General features: G+C 41.2%; 1 non-coding gene across 1 annotated transcript; it reads left to right on the top strand.

The window, feature by feature from the left end:
* The first annotated feature begins 352 nt into the window (after positions 1-352).
* On the top strand, positions 353-425 carry trnak-uuu. Its single transcript has one exon. It is a non-coding gene; the product is annotated as a tRNA-Lys (tRNA).
* The last annotated feature ends 4,826 nt before the right edge of the window (positions 426-5,251 follow it).

Genomic DNA, 5,251 nt, shown 5'->3' with positions numbered 1-5,251 from the left:
TAAAAAAAACACATATCTTTAATATTCCTGTTCTTCAGGAGCAGAGAATGCATCACCACACAGTTGATAACAGATTAACAAGGCAAGCAGAGACGGTAGACTTCACCCCATTCACACATCAAGCCTCTGTGGGTCACCTGAGAGTCAGACTCTACTATTGTGTGGCTTAGAAGAGAGCTTGCGACAGCATTGTAGGTGGCTGATAGTTGGGGTCTTTGTCCACCTCCTCTGTTGAATCATGGTTTCTCCAGTCTAAAACACCTTGATGGATGTCTAAATACATCCCAATCATTTTCCTCTATAGAAGTTGTCCACCAGGTGAACTTTGTGACCACGTAACGTACCCTTCGAAGCCTGGGTAGCTCAGTTGGTAGAGCATCAGACTTTTAATCTGAGGGTCCAGGGTTCAAGTCCCTGTTCAGGTGGAGCTGTGATTTAGTTTAAGTTCCCCTTCGCAACATGTGCTGTTGTCGTCTTGAAAGCTCTGGTGGCCTCTGCTGGTCATATTGGCAAGTGCAGAAACACAAACAAACAGACAGACACACCAAGTCTCTACAACAACAATACTTCACTCCCACTCCATGGTGAAGTAATTAGTCCTGATTGACATTACGGAATAAAAAACAGAGAATGACTCTAACCTGTATATGAAAAAAAAGAAAACAGGTTTCTCAAGATTCTGGACATTATTTAAATTAACTGATTGCAAAACCCTGAGGGTGACAGAAGTTCCCATTGTTTCCCACTTCTTAATTCAACACACCACCTGACCTTGGTTGTCCCTAAGACCAGGCTGAAGCTCAGAGAGGATTGTGTATTTGCAGCTCTGGAATACGTTGTTTTTAACTGTTAGGCAGGCTTCTTCCCTTCCTGTTTTAAAATCTTTTTAAAGATACATTTGTTTTCATTAGCTTTTACCACAACATGAGCTGAACTTTAATTTGTGTGGTTTCACTAATTGTGTGGGTATTGTCAGAAATCAGGAAATTGTTATTGTCATTGTAACCGGTACTACAAAACATTTAAGTGCAACCCTATTCAGTGCAAAAATAAAGTCTATAAAATGGACTTACTGGAGGTCTATAAAATAAATATAAAAGAGGGATTTTAGAAAGGCCGGACTTTAAAAAAAAAAAAGAACAGTGTATATATAGAACATAATGTGTGTGGAAAAAGCTGCCTTTATCTCGTGATATCGCACTGGACCCTTATTTATGACGCTGATATACAATTACAGCCTTAACGGCAGTTGGATAGAAGCTGTTGTTCCGCCTAATTTCAGCAAATGACCAGGGTGGACCTCCGAAGGCAGCGAGAACCATGGAGGTCCTCCAATGTGGGTAGGGGGCACCTGGTGACCTTCTCAGCCATTTGAGTGACCCTCTGGAGCTCCTGCCTGTGAGCCACCATACAGCTGGAAAACCATGCACAGTAGGTGATGATGCTCTCCATGGTGGAGCAGTAGAAGGACACAAGCAGTCTCTGGTTGATGTGATTCCTTCTGAGGATTCTCAGGAAGTGGAGTCCTCGTTGTGCTTTCCTGGCCATCTTGGAAAGATGGGACGAAAATTCTCCTTAAAGCAGTTTAAGGAGTGCTTACTGAAGGGCAACCCATGGCCGAGTGGAAAGGGAACTTGGCTTGTAACCGAAAAGTCACTGGTTCAAGTCCCCACCAGGTCAAAAAGGGCTGGGGTGCTCCTGAGCAAGGTACTGTACCCAACCCCCTTTGCTCCCCGGGCACGACTCAGTGTGGCAGCCCACTGCTCCTATTTCTAGGATGGGTCAAATAAATATAGAGAAATAATATTCCCAAGGGGATTAATAAAGTATACATTCAAATGGCCACATCTTGTTCAAATATTGCCATATTTTATACATTGATGGAAACATAAACATCATCTGTTGATAGCTCAAAATGTCCCCCCACCTACTTGTTCCTCTGCATTTTACCCATCCTCTACGAGTAACCTTCCTAAATCTAGGAGCAGTAGGCAGCCACTGAGCAGTGTACAGCATCTTAAACGTTTTATATTATTAAAACAGTTTTTATACCAGCTCAGATATGGGCACAGAAATCCTCTTGAGACTACGTTCATGTGTGATTCTTGAAATAGTCATATCTCACAGATCTCAGTGAAAAATGTGGCAACTGAAAACAATAGTAATTTAAACTAACATCCCTGTATATTCACAGTTCAGAGTTTAAGACATGTAGACATTCTTCCCATCCTTTGGTGACTGTCCAATACATATAATAAACGTTATAAAGTGAATAATACAAATTGCAAACACATGTTGCAAAGTCACACTTCTCATAGTGTATACAGAGATAATCTGTCGACTGTGCCTCAAGTCCTACTGTAACCTTAGCTTCTCCAACTTTAAATATGCCATTACCTTTACCATCCAATGGCTGTGCATATATGAGAGCTAGATTTCCAGTTTTAGAATCATAAAATACGTAATATACGTGTATAGTTAATAGCCTCACATTAACTCACATCAATGTGACGGACGAGCACGTAGCACTCAGTAGTAACGTTTATTGGGTTCCCATCAATTCTGGGCATAAGTAGCAGAGGAAACACAGACGCACCTCTTGCAATGATTAAAAAAAAAAAAAATATATATATATATATATATATTTGCGTAGGCATTTTAATAATAAGATCTGCATGTTCTCCCAGGTGCGGTGATGTTCTCGCATTTTAATAGCAGTGGTGGTGGAAAAGAAAGCGCCTTGGGTGTGTTTTGTAGAGCTCCCCCTGCTGATTTAAGACAGTGACCCTTAACCCAGCACCTCGGCTCCATCCTGATGTGAAAACCTGTGTTCATGAGTTCAGACTTGATGTCAGATTTTATCATTGCCTCCACTCTTTCATACTGATAAATGCCAATGGAAATGACCGTATGCATAGTTTTCCGTTCTTTGAAAAATGAGGGCTATTCAGTGCAGAGTGCAGCACCTAAATGAATAATCCATTATAAGTAATGGGAAAACTCCTACCTGACTTCCACCAGTGCACAGTATAGGTGAAATATGATGTCTGAATAACTTCATTATAATAACAGAAATGCCAAATGTTAGCTGATCTATCCTGTTGTGTTTCTGCTGAATATGCGCGTCGCTTTACTTTAGAGAAACCCTGAAAAGTGCACATGCAGGGTTTCCGCTGGGGAACGTGAATGTGCCCCCCTTTTTATGAGAGATTGAGTAAAACACGGGGGATGAATTTGCCGTCAAGGCAGACGACCACTAAATGTCCACGGCGTGATGTGGTGTTGTAAAATATCACATTAAAAAACAATGGAGAGTCATTTATTGAGCAGATGATGCAGCGACTGCAGCCACAGATGTCTTTATTTATATATATATAACACGCACACACACACACACACACACAAACTCAGCCACCTAATTAGTTCTTGGCGTTAGGTGGTTTGTTCATCAGAATTGAAACTACATTACGAAGGTGTATGTGCTAAAGTTTGTGCAAATTGTGACACACATTTCTCTGTAACTGACACACAAGCACACACACACACACACACAAAAAGAGACTTAGCACAGTTTACAGGCAAACATTAATAATGAACTGACACAAAGTGAGACATTTTCAGGGAGCATACATGGTTTGTTGTTTGTGTGCACATCCTGATATTAATTTTGATTAGTGTGTGTGCAATACCAATCGGCCAATCATGTGGCAGCAAATATAGGTCAGGTTGTGGCACCCGATGGGCCTGGGCCTTTTGCACTGCAGCCAATTTGACGGGCAGTGTAGGAAAATCACAGGGGTAAATAATGAAATTCCTGATGGCTGAGTCCTATTGAGCTTCTCCAGTTTCAGGGCGCATGCACTTCACCCTGTCCTGATTTACATGAGCTGAACGTCAGCCATCATTAATGTGATCAGTAATATCGGAGCTTTTCCCAGTAAATCATGCCTACATGGCCGCTGTTCAAAAGGCCCGTTGTTTCAGAACCAAAGAGGCAACTCTGAAATGTCCTCTCTTTTTTTACCTAGTCATTTTTCCTCTATTAAAGCAGAAACACTCTTTGCTGTGTTTGTTTTTATGTCCAGACAGTAATGTGAAAATTGGAGAAAGACTGTCTGTGAGGGTTCAACAATTAAAGGGTAACTAAATCCCTTCTCCTGTAGCTAACTCTGCCCAAAGCCCGATTTTGAAAAATGCCAAGACATGGGATGAGAGCTGAGGCAAAATTTTAACGCAGAAGCTGGTGTTTGACCAGAGCGGCAGTAGATACACCGATTTTTACAACAACATATTTGATTTCAATATTTTACACTGTTTAAGGGTTTAAAGGGGAGAATGCCTTGCATTGTTCTGCTGCAAAGTTTTTATTCTCCATTTCTTACTGTTTTAGTGTACATGAAGCTCTCTTTTATAAATTAGTCTCATGTCAAACATCGTTAGACTTGATAGTCGTTCATAACACAGTGCATCACTGCTGATCACATCAATACTGGCAAAATCAAGTAACACCTTATAAAAGCAAATTGTTGAAACAAGTTCATTTGCATTGCAGATACTTTTCTCCCGGCATTGACAGACTTGTTCTCCGCTCGTTTTAATTAAACAAATGAAGATTTTAGGACTGAATGGGAGACTAATTACGACACCTCATTAAACGGCTTGAGAGGCAGTGTCCCTGGGACGTGCTGGGTTTGGACACACTGTTATTTTTTGCTGCAGTCCACCACAAGCTCCAGCCTTGGCGCTAAGAAGTGAACTGTGCTGTGCTTTGTTTAATTTAATTGGTTTGCATAGATGATACTGTAGTTACTTTTAAGCTGCCGTCTCCTGCCCAGAAGCATTACTTCTGCCTTTACACCTGTTTCTTCTTCACTCTTTATTACACTTGGCTAATCCTTTCGAGTTTGATTTGTTCAGTCCTGCTCCGTTGTCTCCTCCTCTCCTCTACAGTGCACTTTAAAATTGGCCTCAGCCTCAGAAAGACACATCTTTTCTACCTTTAATCTTAACACAAAACTAATGAGGCTTTGCCTACTCCTCCTGTATAGCTCCCCCTGTCTTGTATGTGCCCCTGTTTTTTTGCATCTTAAATGAAGTAACATGAGGAAAAATAAGACACCACTGTAGTAATGTACACACCTCATCAGCTCTCACCTAAATTTTCACTCTCAATTTCAGCGCAATTAAGGCCTGCAAGGGGTTTAATTTCAGCTGGGATATTGAATTCTGTCAAGACTGCGTCTGCGTTAGT

This window comes from Solea senegalensis, linkage group LG12, assembly GCF_019176455.1.
Source record: "Solea senegalensis isolate Sse05_10M linkage group LG12, IFAPA_SoseM_1, whole genome shotgun sequence".
Taxonomy (NCBI): domain Eukaryota; kingdom Metazoa; phylum Chordata; class Actinopteri; order Pleuronectiformes; family Soleidae; genus Solea; species Solea senegalensis.
This window is presented reverse-complemented; position numbering and strand designations above follow the sequence as displayed.